The following is a 15,317-nucleotide window of genomic DNA, read 5'->3' on the forward strand; positions in this document are numbered from 1 at the left end:
AGTATTTACAGTATAGCCCCAGAGCATTAACAAACAGCCAAGCTATTTCTTTTCTGTTGATAGCCACCTTATTGCTTTCAGCAGCAAGCAAATTAAACCTTCAAAATGATTCTCATGTGCTCTGTCTGTAAAAAGAATTTAAATTAAAGTAATACATTACAACAAAGGTGAGTACCTAGCCAGAGTTCTCAGCAGCCTCCTTCTTCCAAAACCATCCTCAATGCACACAAATATAGTTATGCAGTTCACACCTGCCAACAGACATCTGCACATACCATATGGTACAGGACACACCTTATCCTAGCACTCACACATATGCATTTGCAAACACCTCCTGTCACTGGGAGATGAGTCCAGCCAAGTGCTGCTAAAACCAAACAAGAAAAGCCTCACTGCCCATTTCTCCTCTGTCAGGCATCCACATGTGCGCCCCAAGCGTGGGTCAGAGCACAGAGCAAGCTTTGAAAAGGCAATATTCAACCCCAGCCATACTATGAGAAGAAGGCTTGTGACTGCCCCTTTGCAGATGGGTACGAAGCCAAAGAAATGAAATTTTTCACTCAGCATCACAGAACAAACCTGCACCAGGACAAGGACTTGAAGAGAAATCTTGCATAGTGCCACTTTTATCCTTCTTGTATTTATCTATAGATACTTCCCAAACTTAAAGTTTGGACCCAAGAGCAGTATGCAAGGCTGTCTCATGCCTTTCACTTCCTGGCTGTAGTTCAGAGCTCAAAATTACTCTGAGAAGATTTTAATTGCTGTTTTCCTGAGGCAGTGCAAAAAGGATGGAGGTGAACTGATAGATCTGAAGTGCTCTAAAACAGACTATGGCCTCAAACGCAGCTTCTTTTCTCTGAGGCTGCTGGAGAGACCCAAGCCTCAGAAAGTGAATAACCTGATGTGAGTGAGCCGAGTTACATTTTTGAGAGGTAGTTATTCTTGGTAGTTATTCTGATAAAAGTCAGCTTAGGCGAGACTTAGGAAACCCACTTATTAACAATATATTTATAAAATGATAATTAAATTTGAAATCCTGTTCCTTTTGTTTCTGTGCACATATAGCTCAGTTCCAGCTTCTTCTGCACCTATTGCTTGAAGATTTTAGGTTAGACTCAAGAACAATCCTAAAAATCTCTGTTCTTTCTAGGTCAAACTCAAAGTTAGCTACTTGCAAGTAACCCCCTGCAAGCATCACAACAGGATCATCACAGGAGAAATGGCTTTAAGTCAGGTGTCAGGCACAGTCAGGTTGGGAAATGGATATAAGCAGATTTAAATAAGTAGAACACCTGACTGCATCAATACTGTGAAACCCAACAGGCAAACAGTACAAACATGCAGCACAGATAGGAATAAAACCCATCAGCAAAATAAGAGCAGCCCTTCTTGTGGTAGGTATTGTTCTTCCACAGGACCACAGAAGTACCAAAAGAGATTTTCTTGCATGTCTGCCCATCTCGCAGAGCAGGGTGAACACCATTAAGCCTGTTTTACAGTGGAGATGCCACGAGGCTCTCCAAAGCAGCTCCAGAGCCATTCAGGAATTCGCTGGGGATAGATACACAACCTGTGAGTCCCGAGACCCTACCTGTTAGGAGACAGCTGCCTCGTCTGTGTCTCCAGATGTTCTCCGTGGAGTTTGTGCTGGCTAGGGACACTCAGCTGGAAGAAGCTCAGGGTTCTTCCACTCCAGCTGGGTCAGGATGTTATGCTTAGTGCACTGGCACCAGCTCTGTGTCTGTAGTAAAAGCCAGCTACTACAACACTCTACTACTGATGCTCACAGTTTTTCCACCCTGCAAAAGCATGTCTAACCTCCTCCTCATTTACATCCCAAATAAGCATGGATTTAATTATCAGCTCTTTTTGTTTGAGAGGTGCAGGGTAACTAACAAGCTTTCTTCTATAACCTCAGACACTTCAGAGGATTAGAATTTAGCACTGCAAACCTTAACAAAACCAGGTCTGGCTTAACTCATTTTTAATATCCCCTCAATGTCAAATAAGGAATTCCTTCTTCACAGCCAACACACAAACCCTCAAGACTCCCTTTCACACAAAGTTGTATGTCACAACTCTCCCTGCCCTTATGCGCTAACATATATGACGGACCAGCTCATTTCATTATTCTATGCAGTGCAGATTTGATTACCAAAATCTGCTCTAAATATTCTTGAGAAATGTCTGACAACTCCTGGCATTAGCACATAGCTCCTCCTGGATTATTCCTCAGCACTGCAAAGCTGCACATGCCATTGCTTGGTACAAGATTGGATTTACTGGCACTGCATTTCCTGATTCAGCTTTCCAGGTTGGAAGTTTCCAGATACAGTCCCTTGGAAGCCTATTGGTTACACATGGGTCCAGCGTCAGAGCAGTTTAGGTACCCTTTTATAGGAAAAGACAGATATTGCTGGATGGGAACAGTGTTATCTGCACTGCAGGTCACCGAGTACTCTGTTTCCTGCTAATTAACTTCACTATTGGAAGCTCCTTACATCTCCACATGATACATAACTGCAGAGCTGGATGTTGCCCCTAACTGCTTTTTGTAACAAGGTTATAAATGTCATGCTTTTATGTCCAGATATGGCAGGGCCCTGACAACAGTACACGATCATAGATGACACCAGTATCACACTGTACTGTACCAAAATTGGATATTAATGAGGAAGTTTCAGTCCTCTTTCAGTACATTCTTATTTTGGTCATTTAAGAGCTGTATTTTCACAGGAAGGTTAAGGAGCATTAGAGTAAAACTCAAAGTAAAGTTTGGGACTATCCATATGATGCGATAAGTTTAAGACACAAGATAGTCTGTATGAGCAATATTATTAATTGCCAGCTTACAAGATTTCTCTAATAGCATATTACCCTTTGCTTTCTTTGACCAAGCAGTGAAGCAAACTGAATGAGTACATACCAATGCACCTTTGCTTGTGATGACCGACTACGTTACTTGGCAAGGAGCTATGGGTTGAGTGATCACTATATACAACATGACCGGTTGAAAGAACTGCTGCACAGTTTGACATTTGAGCAAATTGGGTAAGAAGGACAGAGCTGAAACTACCCAAATCCAACCCAGATATGACTGGTTTTAGTCTCGACCATGAATGAACTAGGGAAAAAAGCAAGTTAACCCAGCCTGAAATAAGCCTCTTGGCACCAGCACTGTTGCTGTTTCCACCTAAATAACACATTCCTTGGGAACCCAATTCCTGTGGAAGCCTTCCCTGGGCACAGTCTCCCACACCACTAGGCAAAAGATTAAAATGAAGTCTCAGAAGATGATCCACCCAGGCCAAGCGGGAGAAAAGCATTCCTAATATTTTTATTACCAATGGGTACATTCTGCCACTACTTGTACTTTTTCAGTCTCACCAGAGGTAGAATTCATCCATGCAGGTTTTGATGTGAACTACAAGTCTGGGGTTACTTTATGTAGGGATAGATGCTACTAGATCACAAAGTATTTTTCTGTGGTAATTGCCTAAAATGGGTCAAAGAAATTCTTCCTTATAAGTGCTTATTGCCCACTTCTGAAAATAGAGCACCAGCTACCAGTGCAGAGACACCTCCACTGCAGAGGGTAGAAATGCCACGCTAAATGGTCCCTGCAAACTAAACCCACATGGTACAGGACTGCCCAAGACCAATAGCAATTAATTATTAGCTAATTAATCAGTTAATCACATTCTGATGTGCATTTGGCCTAGAAAATGCTCAATAGTCCTGCATATGTAACATGTTTACATTAATATTTTGGAAAGCATAGCAGCTTCCAAGTTCTTTTATGTCTGCATATAGCAGAGACCTCTAGGAAAATCTGATCAGGAAGCATAGCATAACTAAATTATTATAACAGACACCTGTATGAAAACAGCCTTAAATCTAGGCATCTACAATAAATTTACACACAACTTGCTTGCTGCTATCCAATTATATTCTTTAGCTATTGCTGAGTCAATAATAAAATTCAATTTTGCCAAATATTTTAAGCAAAAAATAAAGGACAGGGAACAGTCCTGTCCCAAATAGCTTTCTATTTAGACATGCCCTTATCCAAGGCCAGGGTAAGAAAACATTCTAGCCCTTTCCAACAGCCAGATCTCAGAATTGAAGCCATCAGCAGCACATCTCTAACTAAAAAGTGCCACTGAACAAATCTTGCCTTGATCAGGAACCATAGCTCACAGAATATTACATCAAGTTTTTCAGCTTAGAGAGGAAAAGATTAGCTTATCCTGTCTGTCTTTGCATCTCTCCCAGCCCTTTACATTTCCACCAGGAAATGTAAGGGAGGTACATTCACACAATTCACTGAATGTTTCTGTTTCAAATGCAAGGCAGCAACTTGTTAAATGATTTCTCAGATGTCAGAGAAAACCCTTGGTGATCAAGGCATTATTTCTTGTTCTGTGCCTGAACATCTGAGATTTCCCTGTAATGGAAGAGGAGACCATGGGGAGCTGCAGATGTTCCCAGCAGCATCTCTCTGTGGCAGCAAAGGCAGTCCGTTATGGCAGCTCCCAACATGACAGATGTGTCACAGGGGCCGCGATGACACTAAGGTCCCAGTTGAGCTGCACTGGTGTTCACCAGTCACAGGTGAGGGGCGATAATACCCAGCTGCATATCCACATTCTCACAAGACACATGTAAAAACATGAAGTACTTGACTACACCAGCAGCTTAGCACCATTTCTTAGACTACTACTAGTTTCTTACTGTAATATAAAAGATAATAACTGCTTGTAACTCAGGTGCAATAGAGACATTATGTTAGGGCTTCTGTCAGTGACATGATGGGCATTGTGCAGATAGGAAGGTAGAGCACCCCTTTCAAGAGCCTCTACAAATCAAATAGCACCGTTTTGCTGGGGATGAATAACATGCAATTTCACACATTCTTACATTTGCTTGCTGGTAGTATTTAAAATAAAAACCAAACCAAAAACAGTGAGAAAGATTTCAGCATGTACATCATAAAGAACCATATGAGAATGATATTAGCAGGTGTTGTGGTTTAGCCAGCAACTCAGCCCCACGCAGCCACTCGCTCACTCCCCCACCAGTGGGACGGGAGAGAATCAGAAGGGTAAAGTTCGTGGGTGGAGATAAGAATAGTTTAATGATTAAAATAAAACAACAACAAAAATGCAATGGAAAGGAAAACAATGAGAGGCATGAAACCTGGGGCGGGGGGAGGGGAATGAACCACCAAAACAAACTACACCTGACGCAGTCACTCACCGCCAGCCGACCTGAGGCAGCTAGTCCCCGAGCCGCAACCACCCCCACCCGCCAACTGCCCCCGTTAATATAGTGGTCATGGCTTCACATGGTATGGAATGAACATCCCAGTCGGGGATGTTCAGCCAGTCAGGGTCAGCTTTCTTGGCTGTGGCCCCGCCCCGCCCCTCCCAACCTCCTGCCCATGTGGCAGAGCACGGGAAGCTGGAAAGGACCCTACTACAGGCACTACCGTGAAGAGAATTAACCCTTTCTCAGCCAACACCAGCACATGCGTTGAGCTTTCCCTAGCCCAACCAGCATTACAGAGATTGGTGGGAACATGTTTAGTGAGCTGGTCCTTGATTCTTATTTGCAATTCAAGGAGTCTGTGGCTGATCAGACTATTGTTTCCTCCCCTCCCTAAGGGAAACACCAAAGAACAATTAGTAAATAATGCGTTTGAGGTATAAAACTTTAACATTTGGTGGATATTTTAACTAGTGCTGCCATTTAATGATATCAAATAAAGAATTATACAGTCTGATTTCCTTCTCACTATTCCAGTCAGGAGCAGCTGCAGTCTGAGTCTCAAGTTGAAGATTATATTCGCAAATCAGATTTTGGGGGTGGTGGAAATAAATGTTAGTCCATGGTTTGATCAAAAGTTTGAAAGCTAGTCTTATTACGAAAGGGTGAAATCGTGGCTGCAAAGTCAACATGAGCCTCATTCAAAATTTCTCACACCTCTTTTAATAGCATAAGTGTTTCAAGCTAGTACATCTGGGTCTCTGAAACAGTGGCAGCAGTATTTCAAATATTCTCAAAGCCAACTACTTGGATGCTCTTGAATTGATGACAATAATTGTGAAGATTAGCTTCTCAGGCCAAATATAAACAAGCCAGGGCCATGCAGGCAGGCTTAGTTCTCTCACAGGAAACACGTGAGTGAAGCAGGATGCCAAGGCTCCAATGAGGAAAAGCTGGAGGGTGTATCAGCACACGTGCCGAGTGGCAGAAAATTAATCATTTTGATACTGCAGCTACTGCAAAAGACATATCGCTGAATACATAAAGGCAAAGAATAGAATAGTAGAAATCAGTGCAAAACTAGAGAATAACTGGCATGTTTTGGGTACCAAATAATCAATATTTGTTCCCCAAATCATAACTGCTAAACCAAAACTTCAGTTAGGCCACAGGAGGGACCACAAGGGGTGCATCAAGCATCATTCAGCAAAGCAGCAAATACCAGACCTTTCCTATCAACAGGATTCTCCAAACAGACCATTTAAGGCAGGTCACAAAACAGCAAGATAACAGCTGTTTGCGTTTACTTTTTCTCATTATATTTCTTAAACAAACTTTTTCTTAAGACAAATCTGACTGAATTCAGATACAATGCTGCCTTTTGCCCCAATCATTTTAATAAATTTGATAAGCAAGCCAGATTGTATGCCAATGCTTCCAACAATTAACTTGCAAGAAATCCTGCGATTAACCTTAGCCTCTTTTCACACTTATTTTATTATACTTGTGGATCTTTACACTTGCTCATATACAATTTGAAAATAAAACACTACCAGGCTAGCAGACAAATTAGTGACCTAAATGTTCCAGAAAATGAAATTATATGTTCCTTAGCTGTCCTGCAAGGCTTGCAGAAGCAGGAAGAAGTATCACCAAATAACCTGAATTCAATAACTCCCCAGAAGCACCAGTTCCCCTAACCTTAGGAAATTCTGATGCACCTAGTAAGGGAAAAATACATCTCTCTGGCACTAACTGCAAAAGGAAAAAGTGGGATGCTCAGGAAGAAGAAAACATTGAAAAAAAAGATTAATACACTGGAAGATATATATGAAGAGGAGGGGCAGAAGATTTCTCCTCTGCCAAGCAGTACCCCAGGCCATAGGGTTACAGGTCCATCCTGTGCTTCCTTTCCACTTCGATCACAACCACCTTTATTTTTTTATTTATTTTAAATACTGGCTTTGAAGTTATCAGTTACGTGAATAAAATAAAAGAATGCATTACAAAACATCTCTTGATTAGCCATTTGGTCTGACCAGCTAAGCTTGTTTTAAAATTATGCAGGAGAAGCTGAGCAGGCCCTCAAGCACAGGATGCTTGTGGCTGTAACTGGAGCCCGATCAAATCGCTGTCTTCCTTTTGGAGGATGCAGCCTTGCAACCCTGCTGCTGAAATGGTGTTTTGATAATACCTTGTGGAAAGTTGGCACAAGCACCCATTTAATGTCACATTTCTGCTTTTACTGTACAGCTTTTATTACTTTATATGCATTAAAAATGCATGGCTACTTATAAATCTTTGATTACACTATGCAGTAGACCTGTTACATTTTTCACCTCCCTTCCAGGATAAAATCTACAGAATGCATATGAACCATACAGGACATGGGATATTTTGCAAATTTGAATGCAGGCATTAATTCAACGGAGAACAGCAGCTGTTCCCAGGAACAGTACCACAAACTGGAGGGCAGAATTTGTCCCTTTTAGCAAATAATTATGTTGGATTTGTAAGAGGCAGCCTCAGTGTTTCAGGGTGATGTGCTTTGAGGCTGAGGTGCCTGCCCTCTTTATCTTTTCACTGTCCCTCCTCTCATGTTCCTGCTATGAGACAGAGCATGAATGGAGACTCAGGCCAGATGAGCTATTATTATTCACAGCTCCAGGCAAGAAAAATAGCTCATGAAAGGACATACTTGTCAGGATAGCTGAGGTTCTGAAAAAAGTAAAACAGTAGCCTACAAACCTACCCAGTAGTTGGAAGGAATCACTCATAAAAGATACATAGCAGTGTCGTGGTTTAGCGGCAGCTCAGCCCCACACAGCCGCTCGCTCACTCCCCACCTGTAGATGGGGGAGAGAATCAGAAGGGTAACGCTTGTGGGTTGGGATAAGAACAGTTTAATAATTAGAATTAAAAGAAAACAACAGTAGAAATGCAATGTAAAGGAGAACAACGAGAGGCGCAAAGCCCCGGGGGGGGGGGGGGGGGGGAAGGGAGGGGAGAGGGGGAACGAACCGCCGGAACAAACTGCCCGCGCCGCAGCCGCGCGCCGCCCGCCGACCCAACGCCGCGCCGCCTCCGCGCTCTCGCTGCAACTGCCCCCCACCTCAATATATTGGTCATGGTGTCACATGGTATGGAATGAACCTGCCATTGGCCAGTCGGGGTCAGCCGTCCCCACCATGGCCCTGCCCCTCCCAGTCCCCCCCCGCCACGCGGCAGAGCGCGGGAAGCTGGAAAGGTAGCTGACCCCCACAGTGAGGAGAATTAACCCCTTCTCAGCCAAAACCAGCACATTCTCCACCCCTTATTCCATACCATTTACACCATGCCCAGGTCCCATATAATGCAATACAACCATACCAACCACCACCCCTCCCCTTCCCATCCTTTAACATAATACACAGACATCATTCCCTTAGTTCATGGACCTTCCCTGTACAATGTCCATTAAAAATGTCCATTGAGTTCATCCAGTCCATGACTCTGGGCTCCATCTGTTGTATCAGTCTTTCCGGGTGGGAGAGATGGTGTGTGGCGCTGGGTCGCTGCATACCGAGTCAGTCATCGTTCCATCACTGCTGCACGGCTTGTTTCATAGTTGATCTTCCATGGGTTGGGAGGCTCGTACTCTGATATCACTGGTACAACACAGAGGTGACACACAGTATTATATAGCAGTTCACATTGTGCCATGCAGTTCATTGACTGTTTTCACCCAAAATCAAATCCCCTTGAGGCACACATCGGATTTCTCCATCCTCCCGCATCACCCACCAAGTGCACCCAGGTCCTCGAGCAAAAGCAATCCCACGAATGGGTTTGCCTTTGCCGGAGGCAGGAAGAACCCAGACTGTTTTGCCCAGCATACTTTTTGTGTGCACTACAGGGACTCTATCCCCTTCCACAGTACGTAAGGATTCTGACTGGGCAGGGCCAGCTCGGTTGGCAGATCCCCTCGTGTTGACTAACCACGTGGCTTTTGCTAAATGTGTATCCCAGTGCTTGAATGTTCCACCCCCCATCGCTCTCAGTGTAGTTTTTAACAGTCCATTGTACCGTTCAATTTTCCCAGAGGCTGGTGCGTGATAGGGGATGTGATACACCCACTCAATGCCATGCTCTTTGGCCCAGGTGTCTATGAGGCTATTTCGGAAATGAGTCCCGTTGTCTGACTCAATTCTCTCTGGGGTGCCATGTCGCCACAGGACTTGTTTCTCAAGACCCAGGATAGTGTTCCGGGCAGTGGCGTGGGGGACAGGATATGTTTCCAGCCAGCCAGTCGTTGTTTCTACCATTGTAAGCACATGGCGCTTGCCTTGGCGGGTCTGTGGGAGTGTGATATAGTCAATTTGCCAGGCCTCCCCATATTTATATTTCAGCCATCGTCCCCCATACCACAGAGGCTTTACCCGCTTCGCTTGCTTGATTGCAGCGCATGTGTCACATTCGTGGATAACCTGTGCAATAATATCCATGGTCAAGTCCACCCCTCGATCATGAGCCCACCTGTATGTTGCATCTCTCCCTTGATGACCTGAGGTGTCATGGGCCCACCGAGCTAGAAATAGTTCACCCTTATGCTGCCAGTCCAGATCCACCTCAGCCACTTCAATCTTGGCAGCCTGATCTACCTGCTGGTTGTTCCGATGTTCTTCAGTGGCCCGACTCTTGGGGACGTGAGCATCCACATGACGTACCTTTACAACCAGGTTCTCTACCCGGGCAGCAATATCTTGCCACAGTGCGGCAGCCCAGATGGGTTTGCCTCTGCGCTGCCAGTTGCTTTGCTTCCATTGCTGCAGCCAGCCCCACAAGGCATTTGCCACCATCCAGGAGTCAGTATAGAGATAGAGCACTGGCCACTTTTCCTGTTCAGCGATGTCTAAGGCCAGCTGGATGGCCTTTACCTCTGCAAACTGGCTCGATTCACCTTCTCCTTCAGCAGTTTCTGCTACTTGTCGTGTAGGACTCCATACAGCAGCCTTCCATCTCCGGTGCTTTCCCACAAGGCGACAGGACCCATCAGTGAACAGGGCATATTGCTTCTCATTTTCTGGCAGTTGGTTATAGAGTGGGGCTTCTTCAGCACGTGTCACCTCCTCCTCTGGTGATAATCCAAAATCTTTGCCTTCTGGCCAGTCCATAATCACTTCCAAGATTCCTGGGCGACTGGGGTTTCCTACTCGAGCCCGCTGGGTAATCAGTGCAACCCATTTACTCCACGTAGCATCAGTTGCATGGTGTGTAGAGGGGATGTTTCCTTTGAACATCCAGCCCAGCACTGGCAGTCGGGGTGCCAGGAGCAACTGTGCTTCAGTACCAACCACTTCTGAAGCAGCTCGAACCCCTTCATATGCTGCCAATATCTCTTTTTCAGTTGGAGTATAGCGGGCTTCGGACCCTCTGTATCCCCTACTCCAAAACCCTAGGGGTCGACCCCGGGTCTCCCCATGTGCTTTCTGCCAGAGGCTCCAGGTAGGGCCATTCTCCCCGGCTGCAGTGTAGAGCACATTTTTTACATCTTGTCCTGCCCGGACTGGCCCAAGAGCTACTGCATGGACTATTTCTCGTTTAATCTGTTCAAAGGCTTGTCGTTGCTCAGGGCCCCATTTGAAATCATTCTTTTTCTGGGTCACTTGATAGAGAGGGCTTACAATCAGACTGTAATTTGGAATATGCATTCTCCAAAAACCCACAACGCCCAAGAAAGCTTGTGTTTCCTTTTTGCTAGTTGGTGGAGACATGGCTGCTATTTTGTTGATCACATCCATTGGAATATGACGACGACCATCTTGCCATTTGATTCCTAAGAACTGGATTTCTCGTGCAGGTCCCTTCACCTTACTTTGTTTTATGGCAAAACCAGCTTTCAGAAGGATTTGGACTATTTTCTCTCCTTTCTCAAAAACTTCTTCCGCTGTGCTGCCCCACACAATGATGTCATCAATGTACTGAAGGTGTTCTGGAGCTTCTCCCTGTTCCAGTACAGTCTGAATCAGTCCATGGCAAATGGTAGGACTGTGTTTCCACGCCTGGGGCAGTCGATTCCAGGTATACTGGACGCCCCTCCATGTGAAAGCAAACTGTGGCCTGCACTCTGCTGCCAGAGGGATTGAGAAGAATGCATTAGCAACATCAATTGTGGCATACCACTTGGCCGCCTTTGACTCCAGTTCGTATTGAAGTTCTAGCATGTCTGGCACAGCAGCACTCAACGGTGGAGTGACTTCATTCAGGCCACGATAGTCTACTGTTAGTCTCCACTCTCCATTAGACTTCCGGACTGGCCATATGGGACTGTTAAAGGGTGAGTGGGTCTTACTGATGACTCCTTGGCTCCTCAGTTGGTGAATGAGTTTATGGATGGGGATCAGAGAGTCTCTGTTGGTGCGATATTGCCGCCGGTGCACTGTTGTGGTGGTGATTGGCACCTGTTGTTCTTTGACCTTCAGCAACCCCACCACAGAAGGGTCCTTTGAGAGACCGGGCAAGGTAGACAGCTGTTCAGTTTCCTCCATCTCCAAGGCAGCTACACCAAAAGCCCACTTGTAACCTTTTGGGTCCTTGAAATACCCTTTCCTGAGGTAGTCTATGCCAAGGATGCACGGAGCCTCTGGGCCAGTCACAATGGGGTGCTTCTGCCACTCATTGCCAGTTAGGCTCACTTCAGCCTCCAATACAGTTAGCTCTTGGGATCCCCCTGTCACTCCAGCAATGCTGATGGGTTCTGCCCCTATATAGTTCGATGGCATTAAGGTGCACTGTGCGCCGGTGTCCACTAAAGCTTTATACTCCTGTGGGTCGGACGTGCCAGACCATCGGATCCACACAGTCCAGTAAGCCCGGTTATCCCTTTCCTCCACCCGGCTGGAGGCAGGGCCCCTCTAGTCCTGATCATGGCAGTCACAACTCACTTCCTGCAAATGTGAATCAGGAGTCCCTCTATTACACTTAGAAATAAAATCTGCGCTTCTACTCCTCTGTCTGGGGACTTGTTCACTGGAAATTGGAGCAGCAGCTTTCCTGGAAAAGCCCCCCTGAGTGACTGTTCTTCCTTGCAGTTCATGCACTCGTGCCTGTAGGGTCGAGGTAGGCTTGCCATCCCACCTCATCATGTCCTCTCCGTGGTCACGCAGGTAGAACCATAGGGTGGCCCGTGGTGTGTATCCCCTTCTTGGAGCCAAAGGACGCTTATTCCTAACAGCTGAGACACTGCTCTGTCGAGGTGGGGAGTAGGACAGATCTTCTTTGAGTTGCTGGACCTCTTGGGATAGTTTCTCCACAGCAGAGACAAGCGAGGAAGAGATATTTGTGTCGTAATCTCGGAGTCTGTCTATCACCTCTGCCACCGTTGGTGTCTCGTCATCTTTCCAGGACATCACTGCCAATGAGTTTGCATGCAAAGATGGTGCGCTCCGTACAAACTTCCGCCACATGGGTCGCGTGCACTCGGCTTCATCTGGATCTTTGGATGACCGTTGATCATCCAGGTCACCATAAATCACCTCAAACACAGCTAATTCCCTTAGATACTGGATGCCTTTCTCCATAGTTGTCCATTTTCCTGGGCGATATGTAACATCTTCTTTAAAGGGATACCTTTCCTTCACTCCAGACAGGAGTCGCCTCCAGAGGCTGAGGGCTTGTGGCTTTTTTCCTATTGCTTTGTCAACGCCCCCTTCCCCAGAAAGGGATCCCAATTGTTTGGCTTCTTTTCCCTCTAGTTCCAGGCTACTGGCCCCATTATCCCAGCATCGGAGCAGCCAGGTGGCAATGTGCTCACCTGAACGATGGCTATAATCTTTTCGCATATCTCACAACTCGCTCAAGGACAGGGATCGGGTGGTCTCTATTTCATTTATTACTTCTCCCTCCTCTCCCCGCGATGGCCCTGGTTCTTCATCATCCCGTTCTAAACGAGTTGATGTCCGCTTCCAATATTTTGTCTTGTGTATGGGGGCAACTGATACTGGGACGGGTTTATTTTCTGAGCTAGCTCCGGTACTTGTTGTGGGGGTTTGAGTGGCTGCAGTGCCTGTCGTCCGGGCTGGATTGTCTACAGTGCCAGTCACTTTGCATTTCAATCCAGAGACATTCTCTTCCCCCTGGGGGCATTGAATGCTGTTGAGCAGGGCTCGGTATGCATGGGCCAGACCCCAGCATGCTGCAGTTATCTGTGTCTCTCTGGAGTTCCCAGCGTAACAACATACTTTCTCCAAATATTCTACTAGTTTTTTAGGATTCTGCACTTGTTCGGGGGTGAAACTCCAAAACACTGGGGGTGCCCACTGCCCTAGGTATTTGCCTATGCTATCCCACATGCCCTGCCACTCGTAACTATCAAGCCTCGGGGCAGATTTCTGGGTGATATTCTTAAGTTGCTTAGTCAAAACCAAAACAACCTGCCCAAAAACTAACAATAAGTGCACCTTAACCACCCAAGGATGTTCAAGATACAAAGACGTTGTTGTAACAAAGGCACAGACATCATAGAACAAAGTTGCAAAGGTACTATTCTGTATTTCCTCCATATAAAATCTCTCAGAGGAGGAGGTATAATTGCTAATTGCCTCAACAAGGTGGTATCCGAAGTACAGTAACGGTTTCAGCAAAAACCCCAAATACCAGATAAAGCTGAAAACGAGTGTTTGTATAACAAATCTTGTAGGCAAAACATTACTAATCACAGCAGAACACAGCAGACTCAACAAACCAACACCAATCTGTAACACCAACTGCAAAAAGGACAACATGGTGCTGTGACCAGCAGCTGTTATTATCTCCAACCCTTGAGCCCCACGTTGGGCGCCAAAAAGACTGTCGTGGTTTAGGGGCAGCTCAGCCCCACACAGCCGCTCGCTCACTCCCCCACCTGTAGATGGGGGAGAGAATCAGAAGGGTAACGCTCGCGGGTTGGGATAAGAACAGTTTAATAATTAGAATTAAAAGAAAACAACAGTAGAAATGCAATGTAAAGGAGAACAACGAGAGGCGCAAAGCCCCGGGGGGTGGGGGGGGTGGGGGGGGGTGGGGGGGGGGAAGGGAGGGGAGAGGGGGAACGAACCGCCGGAACAAACTGCCCGCGCCGCAGCCGCGCGCCGCCCGCCGACCCAACGCCGCGCCGCCTCCGCGCTCTCGCTGCAACTGCCCCCCACCTCAATATATTGGTCATGGTGTCACATGGTATGGAATGAACCTGCCATTGGCCAGTCGGGGTCAGCCGTCCCCACCATGGCCCTGCCCCTCCCAGTCCCCCCCCGCCACGCGGCAGAGCGCGGGGAGCTGGAAAGGTAGCTGACCCCCACAGTGAGGAGAATTAACCCCTTCTCAGCCAAAACCAGCACAAGCAGCTACCAAGTACATTCATTTATCCAACCTCCTACCACAGCTGCTCTTGACAGAGACACCAATGTGTTACCCTATCTGCAACCATTCTCCACCTTTCTTACCTTTCAGTCCTACCCCTCATATCTGCTGCTGTTGCTGCTGCAACATAGCCACACAGCCATCACAACCATGTGCTGTTTGTCTTGCCATCCAGTCTCTGGCAATCAAGCACTACACCACAACACCTACTAGCAAGGTCAGTCAGCCTATATTTAACATGCTACAGTGACAAGAGCACCCCTGGGGAACTTCCTTAATCCCTGAGAAATGAGAGGTGCAAATCATCCCAAGGCCCATGAAGCTGGATTTAGGAGACTGAAATGACAAGATAAAAAACCATAGTGACTTAAAGGAAGGGGTGGGGAAGGCTTATTCAATCACACAGGTGGTGGTGAAGTGGGATTTGTACCTGGGCTGATTATCCATTCCTCTTCAGCAGGTCCTGGTAGCAATGCCCCAGTCTGCTCTTAACCCTTGCAGTACTGGCACTCTCCCAGGCCCTCTTGGTGCCTCCTACAGTCTCCTTGCTGACTGCTTCACCACCCTAACATACACACACTGCTGCATTTTATGCTTTAAAATAATCTCCTAGGGCTTAGGTATTGTACAGATTACAGCTAGCAGGCTCTACTGTTTTTCAGCTTTTTTTT

General features: G+C 46.3%; 1 protein-coding gene across 1 annotated transcript in view; it reads right to left on the reverse strand.

Moving 5' to 3' along the window:
- The window catches only part of SPTLC3 (serine palmitoyltransferase long chain base subunit 3), a 303,012-nt gene extending 288,895 nt beyond the window's left edge, over nucleotides 1–14,117 (reverse strand). Inside the window, exon 1 of the mRNA XM_064446775.1 lies at nucleotides 14,099–14,117. The gene's annotated coding sequence lies outside the window, so the exon portion shown is untranslated. The remainder of the gene's footprint in view (nucleotides 1–14,098) is intronic.
- Between the last annotated feature and the right edge of the window lie 1,200 nt (nucleotides 14,118–15,317).

Source organism: Phalacrocorax carbo, chromosome 3 (genome assembly GCF_963921805.1).
Source record: "Phalacrocorax carbo chromosome 3, bPhaCar2.1, whole genome shotgun sequence".
Lineage (NCBI taxonomy): Eukaryota > Metazoa > Chordata > Aves > Suliformes > Phalacrocoracidae > Phalacrocorax > Phalacrocorax carbo.